The sequence below is a fragment of the Haliaeetus albicilla genome, chromosome 8 (assembly GCF_947461875.1).
Source record: "Haliaeetus albicilla chromosome 8, bHalAlb1.1, whole genome shotgun sequence".
In the NCBI taxonomy this organism is placed as follows: Eukaryota; Metazoa; Chordata; class Aves; order Accipitriformes; family Accipitridae; genus Haliaeetus; species Haliaeetus albicilla.
This window is the reverse complement of record NC_091490.1, coordinates 28,312,761-28,327,731: the sequence shown is the minus strand read 5'-3', so window position 1 is coordinate 28,327,731 and position 14,971 is coordinate 28,312,761. Positions and strand designations below refer to the sequence as shown.

Below are 14,971 nucleotides of genomic sequence, written 5' to 3'. Positions count from 1 at the left end.
TAAGAGGGCTGTTTACTAAGTGCCCTGCAGGTACGGTTTGACCTCTGTGAATTGCTACTCAGGAAGCCGAAGGAAGAGCTGGAAAGCTCATCTTGATTTAATTTCCCAATTCAATGTATAAATCATTGCAACTACCTGCAGATCATGCTGGTTACATTGGAAGAGATGCAACTGTTTTCTGAGCTTCTTTATCAGGCTCATTAGATAAAGGCCATATTTCCCCTCCAGGATGGACAGTTCATCAAAACTTTTGCACGTGCATGCCGTCTTTAGAAATCCTGTTACTATGATTATGCTGGAACTTGCATCTCTAGATCCACACTGAATAGCTGTCACCATTTACCAGGCAGACACTCTGACAGACAAAGTGCTGGTTAGAACATTAATGACACAAGATACTCCAAACGACAAAATGCATGAAGTCTTATAGCAAATGGAATTTGTGGGGCTTTAATATACTTTATCACACTGATAGCCTGATTTGGCATTCCTGAATATGAGAAAACCTCTTTATTTGGACTGTGTTTAACTTGCTAGTTTAATATGTCATGCCCTACTCTAGGCTGGACCTGCTATTGCTGTGACAACCTTTTTACTTGAGTGATAATCACCCTGGATGCTGCTGCTGAAGGTGACAGCAGAGAAAGTATTGGCTGAGATTTTTATAGCAGTGCTAGGAGTTTGTTCATATATTTTTTTACACAAAATAAGAATATGTCTTTCTGTGTTTATGCAAGATCAGGACCCTTGAATGCTACAGTAATATTAAAATTCTAGTCATAATGGTAGGAAGAAATCTTAACCCCTGACACAGGGCATTATCAGGCCTCAAAGTGCAAGAAGAACAGTAATGTGATGATGTATTTACTTAATTTTCTAATGGATGGTGCTGAATATGCTCGTAAAATCAAGGGATTGCTTTTCAGATGCATGGAGCATTCATAACTTCCACTGACTTCAAATGCAAGTCCTTAGCACTTCTGAAAGGAAAGGATGCTATGTGAAAATCCATTATAAAATGTGAATTTTCATGCTAAAACAAATGGTAAAATGAGATGAATCTATTTAATTAGCACTAATTCATTTTTCAATATCTAGCTTTATAATGGAGAAGAGCTTTAGAACATCACAGGTATAATACTGGCACCCAGATCAAATCAGATTTACCTCATACTTACAGCTTCAATGTGTAAGACTCTCAGAATATCAAAGTATAAAAGGAGCTGAGTGAGATTTGACTATCTTATAAGAACATATTACTTAAAAGTTTGAGGAGACAGGAAGAATGTCAAGGCAACCAGTATTCAAGCCATATGTGCTGTAGTCTCTGTGGAATGTTTTCTTTTCAGTTCTTGTTATTATATTGTGTAATAAGATACTCAATATGGCTTTCAAATAAGAAAAAGATTGGGAAGTTATTAAGACTTAGTAAAGTCCTCATTTTCAGAGAGAAATGAAATTAGATGCCATCCCGCTACCCCTCTCTTAAAGGTACAGGAGGTCAAAAGCCCTGAGGAGGGTCTGTCTTTACATTTTATCCTGATTTATAAAATCAATCTTGAAGATGAAATCCACAAACACCTCTTGTTTTTCCTTCTCCAAATTTAACCATTAATAGGAAAGGGTAAAAATTGTCATCTCATGTTTCCCTTGACCCAGCAGAGCAAAGCCACAGTGGGAACTCTGTGTACGACATGACCCTGGGGAAAAAAGGAACACGAGACCTCAGCATGGGGGTTGGAGGCAAGAAGTCACACATATCGAAAATGACAGCATCACATCAGTAGGCTTTCAACTCTGTAGAGAACAGTATTTTGGAAGGAAGAGCAGCTCAGTGGTAGTTTTCTCATCTTAATTCAATGAACTTAAGAAAAAATTAGAAGATTTTTCCAAGTACACAGAGTAATACATACTTAGAATAAAATGAAAGGTACTGCAATAAAAAAAAAAATCTTGTTAAACCAAGTAGATTTTTCCAACCAGTAACAGAAGCAATAGCATTATGGCAGGAATTAATCATGGTGTATTTCTGAAGAGAAAGGGTAGGTTTAAATCCTGCCTTTAATAGAGAGGCATTATTTTGTATCTGCTTTACATTCTGTTCATTGGAAATTTCACAGGCAGTTTTGTTGTGCAGGTAATCTAATGACATGCATTGATACATCTATTGTATCAAATGCATACGAAGTTTTATTCCCATGGACTAAATTAAAAGAAGTTATATTTTGTGGGAACCATACAACTCTGTCTCATGAAAATTTCACAGCGAAGGAGTTTGTTTGTTTGTTTGTTTTAAAATCTTTTATCTATTTAGGCTAAAATTTGCAATGGAAACTAACAGTATTCAGCTACCTTTACATTTCAGTATAATTTGATTGCAAAAGTTTTACAGGTCTTTCATAATAAAGCTGCTGTTCCAGAAATAGTCCTTCCTGAGCTTAAAACTAGAATTAAGCAGCTAGTTCACAAGGGAAGAGTTGCAAGTTAAGAATACAGACATCCTGATATCCTCAGCCTAACTGCTATTGGTAGTTCATGCCTTGCCTAAAGAAGCTTGTTGTTCTCTAACTGATCTTTTTTTTAATATCTTGGAGATGAAGCACCCTGTTCACGTGTGCCTCTGCGCACAGATTGGGATAGTTAGTCACTAGAGGCCTCTTTCCTGCCAATGTATGCTTTCAAGGCTTAATTACAAATCCTTTCAAAATACAGCCTGTGGTCTTTTAAACCAAACTTCTCACACCTTGCAGAGTCATTAGATGCTATGGGCCTTGCAAAAAAACCCCAATCATCATAGAAGAGAGTTTCTGTAAACTTGTAGGCATCCTTGCACATGCTTTGCCTCATCACATCGGTAGTAATAACTCTCCTTACATGACAACAGGGAATGTTATACTTTCACAAACCCAGAAGAATCCACAGGGAAGATCTTACTTGTGGAAGTTTATGGTGAAAGAGTCCATTAATGTTATTATGATTTAGGTAGTGAATAATATTTAGAATGATGAAGTAGCATCTGAAAAATTCGTGGGAATGCCAGATCTTGTCCTGCAAAGTCCTGCTTTCCTTTCCTTCATCTCCTAATTTGGTCAGAGAGTTGAGAGTTCCTCAGAATGAGATCCTTGTCAGATCCTTGAAATCCTTGTCTGTGCACAGAAAATGAAAAATCATGTAATAACTTGAATTACAAAACATGCATAATATATGTATACATATAGTGAACCTCTAATGTGCCCCCAGCAGAAGTATTCATGAGGAAGGTGAAAATAGAAGCATTTCAATAGCTTTTACTTATGGCTATATATTTCTCATATATGTTAGAAAGGCTATTACAAATGTGGTATTCTCAAAATTCAAAAGTCTATGGCAGATGTTTAGCATCATGCAGTCGAAATAGATTGTTCCCTAGAGAATCAGCAGTGACAACCTACAATGCATTTGTGCTTGTTCAAACAATGTGTTATGAGGAAAGGATTGTGGGAGATCATATGAATCATAGTTCATATCCTCACCATAAAAAGAATTGCAATTATATTGGGAAAATTTTGAGTCAGATGCGTGTTGTGAGAGGTGTTTTGTTTTTACACTCTGCAGCCAGAGGCATTTGCTGTAGCAAATCACTGACCAGTTTAAAGATCTACAAATTGATGTCAGAGTCTGTAATTAATCTCAGTGTCCTAAAAGTGAGCTGACAATTGGTTCTGAAAGGAGTTTTATGCTCCAAGTTAGCTTGGTAGTAATACTGATGCAGGGAATTACTGAGTCAAACTGACAGTCATGCCTGGAAGTGTCACCTAGATTTCTAATGACTAAATGCCTTATTCATAAGAAAGTGTTTATTGTATTTTCATGCATTTAGGAAACATAGGTCAAAAGCTGAATTCCTGGTGTAACTCCATGGACTTTGACTGGATTTATACTGAGGATGAGTTTGGTTCCCATGAACTTGCTTTATCTAAATGAATTATGCTTCATACTTGTTTAGTAATCATTGTAGGAGTGCATCATAATGGGTTCAAACTTATTTATTAATTTTCAGAAAAAATGTCTAATATTTAATCTTCCTCAGAAGGCAGTTTCACATTTTCTGTATATGTGGTACTAAGCCAGAGGCTGTTTCAGCTGGAATACTGAAGACAAAATGTTCCTAACACAAATGTGGTAAATTAAAAAGAGAAGGATGAATTTATGGCAGTGATGTTGGTTAGTGGCACCACTCTGCAGGAAAGGGGCAAATCTGTGGCTGAAAGAGTAAAAGAAGTTAAAATCAAGTTAATGGTCTGTATAATATAATGCAAATCCCAGAGGTCTAATGATACTGCTTTTAGCTCAAGTAGCTACTACAGTTTTAACAAAGATATCATAAATAAGGAGCTTAAGAAAGTGTTAGGTAACTGAAAGTTAGCTTGTCATAATATTCTGAGTTATCATTAAAGTAAGGTTTAATGTTGGTAAATGAGCTTTAGACACAAAATGTCAAAATTACTGTGTTTTTCAATAACCTTATTGGATCTTCTCTGTTAAGGTGTCAGTTTATAAATAGCATTGTGCTTAGTTTTTATATTGCACTTCTCATTACTAGATGAGAAAGCACATAAGTATTGTCATTTTCTCACTTTGTATGTGAGAATGTGCTGGTTTTGGCAGGGATGGAGTTAATTTTCTTCACAGTAGCTAGTATGGGGCTATGTTTTGGATTTGTGCTGGAAACAGTGTTGATAATACAGAGATGTTTTAGTTATTGCTGAGCAGTGTTTACACAAAGCCAGGGCCTTTTCTGCTTCTCACCCCACCCCACCAGTGAGCAGGCTGGGGGTGCACAAGAAGTTGGGAGGGGACACAGCCAGGACAGCTGACCCCAACTGACCAAAGGGATATTCCAGACCATGTGATGTCATGCTCAGTGTATACAGCTGGGGGAAGAAGAAGGAAGTGGGGGACGTTCAGAGTGATGGCGTTTGTCTTCCCAAGTAACTGTTATGTATGATGGAGCCCTGCTTTTCCTGGAGATGGCTGAACACCTGCCTGCCGATGGGAAGTAGCGAATGAATTCCTCGTTTTGCTTTGCTTGTGCATGTGGCTTTCGCTTTACCTATTAAACTGTCTTGTCTCAACCCATGAGTTTTCGCACTTTTGCTCTTCTGATTCTCTCCCCCATCACACTGGTGGGGAGTGAGCAAGCAGCTGTGTGGTGCTTAGTTGCTGGCTGGGGTTAAACCATGACAGACAAAAACTATGCTTTTCTTTATGTGACTCATCAGCAGAATGGAGACAAGAGCCCAAGTCTGTTAAGTCACCTCTAGTACACAATTCAATGCACCACATGTTCAATTAAGTTCTTTAGGTTATTAACATGATTCAATTCATTATGAAATTTTCTTTAATATTCAGGAGGAAACCTGTAGGCTATCCTTCAGAAGTGCTTATGCAACAGCTGTTAGAATGTATAAACACCTTTTATATTGCTTGATGTAAAAGCTTAGCACTCTTAATGATCTCCTCCCATATTCCATGCTGTGGGACATTGAGTAAGCTGCTCTGTGATTTGCAGATGGTTCATTTAACTACTACAATGCTATCTTAAGTGTTTCTCTCTTGCTTCATACAGTCTTGATTTATTTTGTACTGGTGGCTGCAACATAAATCCCACTGGAAAATCCAGCCATATAAATACAAATGGTCTAAGTGTAATGGAGTCTGCTCTAAACCAGGCAAAAATTAAATCAGAAAAACTACTGTTCATAATTAGATTAATTCATTTTTTAGGTTAAATTCACTGAGGCACTTTCTAATCCCAGTTGTGCTTATTTTGGGCTACTCTAGCCTTTACTGTGTAGCTCAGGCTTCTCATCAGTGTGAGGAGGGAAACTGTGTTGCTCATACAGTGACATGGTTTGTATTTATCTTCAAACTATTACTTATATTTCTGTGTCCAGTGAATACAAACTGTACCTTTCCATTTAATATGTTGGAGTGAAGTCTGATTTTTGTAATAGGTTTTTTTTTGATGGTAGCAATTCAGCACTCTTATTAACAACCAATCAAACAGAAAGCCTTCCTATAAACTTAGGAAGTTAATAAATGAAAGCAAGTGTAAGCCTTTTGAGATGTTCTTCAGTGCCAGTGTACAAGGAGGTCAATGACTGATGGTTTGCCACCTAATCAATCAATCAATCACATGTGCAGAAGTTATACCAGTTGTGTTCAAAAGAAATGTTTTACTGACTTTTTCAAGTATACGAGTAAGGAATGGAAATAAAACTTACAGACCAGTGTGGTCACAGTCCCCTTCTGTGTAGCACAGCAAAACTGAACCTGGAATAATAAATTCTGTTTTGAGCACCAGTAAAGCAGGAATATGAAGATTAATTGGAAGTAATTAATGGGAAAGCAGAAATACGTTAAGTTGCATTTAACATATACCTGAAAAGTGCGTAAGAGCTATGTACATGGCCAAGATATGACTTACTGAGAGATAATACAAGAAATTCCAACCAATGTTTTATGAGAGAGAAGAATTGTTGAGAATGGTATTGGCAGCAGGAGATGTTGGTACAAGTCAGCAGCAGCACCGATGTTATAAAAAGTAATGTGTATGCACAAGAGGTATGCGAACTTTGGCACAAAGGGAAAGTAGTTAACTGCAAGTTGCTGTTGCAGAAAGTGACTGTACAATGCAGATTGGTCCAAAATAGTTGCCAGGGGAGAATAGTGACCATTAGTCAATGATATCCAGACTCCTGAGTTGTGACTGATGTTCTGGGCAGGACGGAAAAGCTGCTTGGAGCCTAAAGTCTAGTTTCCCCTGGCAAGCTGTTGGAGTGATCATTCCATGCTGTGCTTCAGAAAGATGTCCTATTGTTGTGTGTTCTTCTTGAGGAATCAAGCCAGATAACATGGTCAGAACTGTCTGGGAATGAAAAAAAGAGGTGCAACAAAATATGAGGAAATACTAAATTCTACCAGATTACATAGTATTTGCCTAAGGGAAGGAGTTAAAGCTATTGTAATGCAGTTCGTTGGGAGTGCTGTATGACTGCTGTATGAATCATTGAAGAGTGGAGTAGAAGCTGCTTGCATAAATCAAGCTTCAAAAGTGAAGAGGCATTTAGCTCTTTACTATGTAGCTGGTCCCAATTACAGGTCCATGGACAGTTCATTTGCTTGAGGGCATGGCTACGAAGTTTTCAAGTTTACATGTCTTTGCCCAGCTGTGGGCTGTGCCTCGTGCAGTAGGGCTATTAAAAAAAAACAACAAAAAACTAATAAACTTGTTGGTGTACATGAGAAAGGGATAAATAGTGTCCAGATTAGGAATAAGTTTATGCATCTCTACTTACGTGCAATTCTTCTCAACTATAGCATTGCCTTTCTTCGTTACTTTTCCATCCATCTGCTTGCTTATTCTGTCAGTTGGGCTTTTGTTTGTTTCTTTGTAATACTTTCTTGTTATGAGTACTGTTTTTTGTACTTCACCCAAGATTTTGCTGAACGCTTGGGGTGTAAGAGAACTTTTCTCAAGACAGATATTGTTATGAGTAACATTTTTGCATTTCTTAGAGCATACTAAAGGTTCAGTGAGGAGAATTTTGAACTGAGATGCTAGTGACAGGAATCTAGAAGAGTCCAGAGAGGATACCTTGAACGTATTTTTAACAACTACACAAACTCCTACAGCAATATTTCACATTGTTGTCTAAAGCCAATAGAATTTACCTTTTGTAGAGAGGGTGCAAAGGAATCAGTACTTTTTCCCAACTTAACCTCTAGAGAAGAATAATTTTCCATCTTCGCTTTCTCAGATTTTGTTAACATATAGGAAATAAGAGGTTCTTTGATGTAAGTTAGGCTCATCACATGATTTAGGATTATTAAAGACAATATTTCTCTGTGTGAACAATAGTGAATGGACACAGACTTGAGCACATTAATCGTGAGATTGTCTTGTGTTATGTGTCTTTGGCAGTTGGATAGATATTCTTTCGAGAGCTGCCAAATCACTTTATGTATGCAAGAAGAATGATGTTTTTGTAGCATTAGCTTTTTGGCTATCATCACACCCCTCAGCAGCCATCTTTCATCACCACAGTTACCACTGAGAGTTTTTCTAGGATAAATAGATCTGGGTTGTATACGAGAGTAAATCCTAATGCTAAGTAGATTCTTTTAATTTTCTCTTCCCAGAAATGTTGTCTTGTCAGATCTCCAGAATAGACGGTTGCCATATTACATCTCCAAGATATGTTGTGTATTAAATATTAGTGTTTTCCTAACTACGTATGTTCACCTGTGTTCTATGAGATCTAAACTGTGTGCACTTGGTGAAACAGGTACCTTTGTAACCAGTGAGTCCTTTCATGTCTATATGCATTTGTCTCTGCCTAAGAATGAAAGAGGGTTGGAGGAAGAAATGGAAAAAGCAGGTAAGGAAGGTGACCGCACAATTTTCTACCTTGTTTGTATGTTTAAATTAAAAAGTTGCAATCTAGCCCAAACTGGCACTGAAATCAAATATAAATCTGGGTTAAATTCTCAGACTCCAAATTGGCCAAAGCTACTCAGATTTCAAAAATAAGTTTTAAAATATCAGACAGAATTGTGTGGGGTGTTTTTATTTTTGTTTTAAATGTGTGAGGGTAAACTCTTTTCCTCCTAGATTTAGGAATTATGTCCATGTGTAATCAGATTTAACACTGGACTGTTACATGAAAACTGATGTTCAGCATGTTACTCAGGGCAATTAATGAAGGATTTGCTGGTATTCTTTGATTATTAATTGCATATAACTTTACCATTGCTGACGATGAAATGGAGCTAACATAGTAACCTGAAGTGATGGAGTCAATTATGAATTATTGCATTCCTTCCTTTCTGGTATCAGATCACAGTGCAGTGTGGTAAGAAGTGAAGTCAGGAGCTGTCAACTGCATTTCCCCCAAGAAATTTTATCTTGCTCAGTCTACCCCAGTGTAATTCTGAACTAAGAATATGATTTCCGCTAGCATACGAAGACTTCCACTTTCTTCAGTCATGGGAGCAGTAGCCATGACAGTCTATGTGTAAAGTAAAAGTTGTTTACAAGTGAAATACAAAAAGAAAAATGCCTTTCTGGCCCTAGTAATAGTGCAGAAAAAACAGACCAACTTTTGAGTGCTTGATTTTGTTCAGGTCACTGGAAATTGGGAGCTAGGTTAACTAGAAGTTAATAGGCTACAGTTCCACTTGGAATAAAGTAGTACCAAGTTCTAGGAAAACGTGCTTTTAGATACGTTGCTCTTGAATTAGTTTGATTAAGGGAATCTCTTAGCCATCAGTACTAAATTATCTTTGATCTGAAGGTCTAATGGGATTAATGATTGCTTGCAGAGGCCAACTGATGACTACTGACCTTTCAGTTCCTTCAGTTATGACTAGCAAGCAGACAGTTCACCTTTTGCTCTCTATAGTAGCATAGGTTGATTGCTCACACATGATTCAGTCATCAGGTGGAGTTTTATAATGACTTTTTAGTTAATATTTGTATAGCAGGGTAAGTATGTTATGTCTGTGGTAAGTGTTCCATGAATAGCATCTCATCATTGATACCTGCTTTTTTAGCTGGGCCAGTCACTACAGCACACAGACAAAAATAGCCTCTACTGTTGAATTATTCTGTCTATTTTTCTTTGAGACAGCAGCTGTGGTACACGTAGCAAGTGTCATACCCAGCTTTAGCACTTGGTTATGGTATGAGATGTATAGGTGCACTGCAGTTATAAACAGAGGAAGGAAACACTTGCCAACTAAGGAGAATATAAAGTATCTATGCCCCTGGTATTAGTATCAGATGTTTACAAGGCACTAAAGCATCCACTGGCCATTACCAGCTTCATACACAGGAATCTTTCCAGGGACTTGAAAGTGGCAGGCTCTCTGAATTCAGTTTAAAAAAAGAGTCTGAACTTTCTTTTGTTTCCCATGAAACCAGTGATCTGCTTCATAGTGTACACTAAAGCACGTGCTTAGGTACTTTTCTCTCTGAGAGCCTGTGTGCATGAAAGCCGAACTTTAGATTTCAGGAATTGCTTATGCAAGAACATTAGACATCTCACTTCTTGAGTATATGATGGTTTTCTACACAGAAATATTCAAATAGTTGGAAGAAATGAGGAACATTTGATTCTCCATCAGCCCAGGGTAACTGCAATGAAATTTATTTTTAGTTATGGCTCTCTGAGTCAGTATAGGAGTTATCATTGACATGCAATAGTATGTAATTCATAAGTGCTCTGTTAGGTTTCATGGATTAAGCAGAAATCCTTGTCAGTTTTCCTTTTGTTGAAGATTTATCTGTTTAACATTTTGACAAATTTGGAATTAAGTGGCACAAATTCCATTTAGGTCAGCATCTCCCTCCCCGCAGAGACTGAAATAGTGATACTGGAAGTAGCAAACATTCTAGCAAGCACATATGGACAAAGTTCTGGCATAGGATGATTTGCTTGCACAGTCTTTTACCATATTTCCTTTATATGTAACATGCTATGAATTTAGCACAAAATACATAGAATGGTATCAACTCAGGTTAATTGCTTGCAGAGGCACTTGTTAAGATTTTGTATTCCAGTATTAAAGTTGTATAAAGGATAAATGGAGCAAGTTAGTAGAAAAATAGTAGATCTATAAATAATTTACATTCTTATTTATTTTAGTAAATCCATCTGGGACAAACAGATTCATGCTGGAATATTTAGAAAGCAAGCTGGATGAAAAATACCAGTTTCAGAACACTACCAGTACAACTGAAAATACTGTGCAGAATACAGAACATTATTAACAGAACAGAACGATTGCAGAAACAGTAAATTGTGGTTTTGTGTGTGAGAGACATTATGGGTTAATCTCCCCACTTTTTAAAATACTGTTTTAATCTTATGCCAGCTAATAGCTTTTCTTGCTTTTCTACCAGCAGAGCTGAAGTGGATATTGTCTTTGCTTCCAGGTTGGTGGACATACCAGCTATGGTGATGTCAGATTATGCTACCAGAAGCTTTCCTCTGACTGGAGAGTTGGGCACTGTTTATATACCCAGGGTGCTTTGAGAAGGTTAACTGGTATACTGATTAATTAGAAAATGTGCTGATGAAAGGTGACACAATGACCAGTGCAAATGTTATTATCTATAGACAAGCAGTTATTGAATCATAAAGAAATAAAGTCAGGGATAAATATTGATGGCTTTTATTCAGAGATACAAAGTAGTATTTTGCTAATGTAATTTTATTTTTTATACTACCTTTGTAAACTTTGTTTAGGGGAGATTATAAGTACCCCATATGTGTGTTAATTTTTACAGTGTTTGTTTTTCATAGTCATGGAAAAAGCCAGATGTAGATCAAATATTTAGAATGGTAAATTCAAGCAAAGCATTTGATATAGCAAATGCAAACACACATGGCTGGGAAGGGGAAGCAGAACCCTTGATGTAGAAAAAGTGGCCAAATTTGGACTACTAAGACAGGGAAAGGGAAAAATGAGGAAGAAGTTGAAAAGTGTAGGTGAGAAATTTTATGAAAAGATTTTTCAGGTAAATTTCTGGTTGTGCAGGCTGATTCAGACATCCAGCAGAGAGAGCAGAATGTACTCAGAACTGCAGAGTACCATATTTCTACCTAACTGTGGACATGGTAGCACACAGTCAAAGTAACCTAGCTCTTATTAGGTATATCATGGGGCTTTGGGATTCAGCAGTAAATAATAGCAGCCAATCTGTCTTGGGATTTTTCACTCCAGTGGTACCTAGACTTTGGCTAGACAGCTGCTATATTTTTTACCAAAATCTTTCTACATAATCACTAGATCTTTAGGAAAACTTCCGTTCCAAAGGATTGTTTTAAAATGTTTAGTATGTGGCACTTTTAATTTTCTGCTGTAATGTGAAGTTCTTGGAAAAGGATTGATTTTAGTAGGACTAATTATCAGCTTAAATTGATATATGTGATCCAAGGTGGTGCTGGAGGACAGCCAAATTAATGCAAAGAGCATTTTCAGGTAAAGGAACTTTATTTTCATTTACATGGGGATTTATTGCCTACAGAATATGAAACTTCCTTCCTTTCTATTATATGGTATCTATCCCATTGACAAATACTCAAATGAATTATCAGTAGTCCTGGGGTCGTCTTTATTTGGAGTGATGTTTTGCATCCTAAGTATTAACTAGTACTTGTTCCTATCATATGTGCCTCATATGCATAATTCTGAAGAGTTATTAGTACCACAGAGACGTAATCAGACAAATGGCTCAAAATACCTGTGAAGACTGTCCAGAATATTACTGTGTTAGCCATTCATGTCTAGAAATTTGGGTTCGTAGTAGTAGAGTATGGTTTGTGAGTGAAGATCACTTCTTTGGCAGGAAATGTATCTGTTGGTCTTTAGCCTGTCTTCTGAAGCACATCTCCCCTTCTTTTGGGCCACAGGTATGGACAATGGCAGTCAGTGTCATCCCAACTGTCTTCAAGTTCTGAAATGGATGGTCATCTGCAAGGGGGGGAATGAGTAGGCTGTGAGAAGGCCTGAGTTTGGCACTAAATAGAAATCTACCTGTTAACTAGGATTGCCTTAGTACATCCTGATGTTAGTTCAAAACTCTTCAAACAGCAATGATTACCTAATTTTTGTTAAGAAAGTTAACCAATGGCCAGCTATTTTTCACATATCAGGTATTACTTATTTTATTGTAAGAACACTAAAGGGAAAACATATGTTGTGGTTTGGTTTGGGACCAAACGGACAGGGTGGAGACTAAATGAGCATGGATACCAAAACACTTCTAGTTACACACATACTCACTGAACAGTAACATATCTGCCCTGCTGGAGAGAAGCGCAGTGCAGGAGAGAAGCCAGGCACGTCAGATAACAGTTTTTAACATGACCTCTCTGTCCTGCAACAGAGGAGGTGGCAGGTTCCAGAAGGAAAGCCAGCTAGGTAATCAGACGGTGCTGGCTGGGCAGTGCACGGTCAGGGTGCGGGTCCATGGGCCAAGGCCCAGCCCTCCCCTCAGTGCTCTTAGCCCTCAGGCACCCCCGGTGGCCCCAGGGGTAGGAGTGGCCAGGGAATACTTGATTCTGATTGGCTGGCATTCCTGTGGTGCCTAATGATTGCTTGTTGCCACCTCTTGCCTCTCTCCAGCTGTCCTTCTGGAAGGTTCTCCACACCTTCGCAATGACTCAGCAATTAACAGGTTAGTTATAGGGGTGTTATTTGAAGGTAAACAAAGTTTAACCGATCCTAACCATATGCCAAACAACTGCATAAAACCATAAGCAATTTACGTATGTGTTAGGTTCCCAGGCATTGCCCACCAGTGGCTGGCAAAAGTTGTGCCTGTGGCCAGCAGGAGATGATCAATTCCTCGTCTCTTTGGTTGAGTTTTGTCTCAATCTTTAGTTATCTAAAGGTTAGGTGTTAGACCTGAGCTCCTCACTTAGGCTTCCTCTGCAGTTGGTGGAGAAGTCTTAGGTTTTCCAATCACAGAATAAGCATAGTTGCAGCATGAAGGTGACCGGCAGTCTGCCTGCTTATTATAGAAGCATCCTAGAAAAAGGTAGCTTAAATTGAATGCTTGACTTTTGCATGCTAAAGTTATAGAAGATTAATTCCAACCATTGTTTCAGGTGAACATCCCTTTGACTGTAAGGTTGCTGTTGAAAAACTTTCACCCATTCCTGAAATGAGCAAAGAAGTAGATGGGATTTTCACCAGAACAACCAATTTGAACAAATTATTTCTCAGCATTCCTAATCTTAGAAGATAACTGCCTGTAAAATAATTCCAGTGAACAGAGTCAGCAACTCCTTTTCCTTTGTTAGTGTAAGTTAGAATTCCCAGAAGAAAAGCATGGCATATAGTTTGTTTGCTTTTTAAATAAATGAAAGAGCTATTACCATCTGATATTTTTCTATGTAAATCTAAACTTTAAAACAAATGGTATACATTTAATTAATTTAAATGTGCTTTTGAATAAAATGATAGACACAGTTTATTAATATCAATTCATATTATGCTAATTTGTATCTACTACGTACTCACTATTTTCCATGCATATATTAAATAAGGGACATTTAGAATTCGAACAATACTGAATTTCAGCGTTTAAATGATGACATTCTACTATGGGAATTAAAGGATACACCTAACAATTGTGGTCTTGATCCTGCAAGATACATGGAAGTAATGTGTGGTAGTGATATTGTATTGTTAATGATTTCCAGAGTTCCCTTATTCAGTTAAACAATAAAGTATATCAAGGGTAGTTTTGATGATGGGGTATGAGTCATTCTGATTTTAAGAAGTTATTGTTTCTCTGCTTTCAGAATTTCTTTGTTTTGTAGAACTAGTGTTGCGGTGTGTGTGTGTGTGTCTCACTTCTCAGCTCCTTTGAGATGTCAGTGTTATAACTTAATGAAAGTTCTAGCACTTCCTCACACTTGCTTCAACAACTCTGGTATGAAAAATTCTCACTTCAGGGTTTCTCTGAAGTATTATCAAAGTGGAAAAAGAGACACTGTATTATTCAATTAAAAGTCTGAAAAATGTTCTGTTCCTTAAGACTACCTTTTAAGAGCAGAAATTCATCCTAGTAAAAAAATTGTTTTATATCAAATATAAAATGATGAATACTTATTTTTGCTGGGAAGCACCTGCTGTGAGGTGTATCCAGTAATGCAAAAAAAGCCCCGCAGTAAGAAGCAATTATGAGGCTAACAGGACTGATTAAGTTGAATTAGTGCTTGCAGGTACTCAAACTCTTTCAGGATTTGACTACACATACTCAAAATTCAATAAATGCCTGAACCTAAATAATTTATTAGGTCCAGCTGTGTCATGGTCATAAGGAAACTGATCAATTATTCTTGAGGTTTGTTAGACCCCACTATAACTGCACAAAAGAGTGGGTTGCAATTGATTGTAGACTGGAAGGCTG

General features: G+C 37.5%; 1 long non-coding RNA gene across 1 annotated transcript; it reads left to right on the top strand.

Annotated features, from left to right (window-relative positions):
- The first annotated feature begins 8,326 nt into the window (after positions 1-8,326).
- LOC138686296 (uncharacterized) lies at positions 8,327-14,209 on the top strand. Its single transcript, XR_011325632.1, has 3 exons — positions 8,327-8,423; positions 10,952-10,981; positions 12,462-14,209. It is a non-coding gene; the product is annotated as an uncharacterized lncRNA (long non-coding RNA).
- The last annotated feature ends 762 nt before the right edge of the window (positions 14,210-14,971 follow it).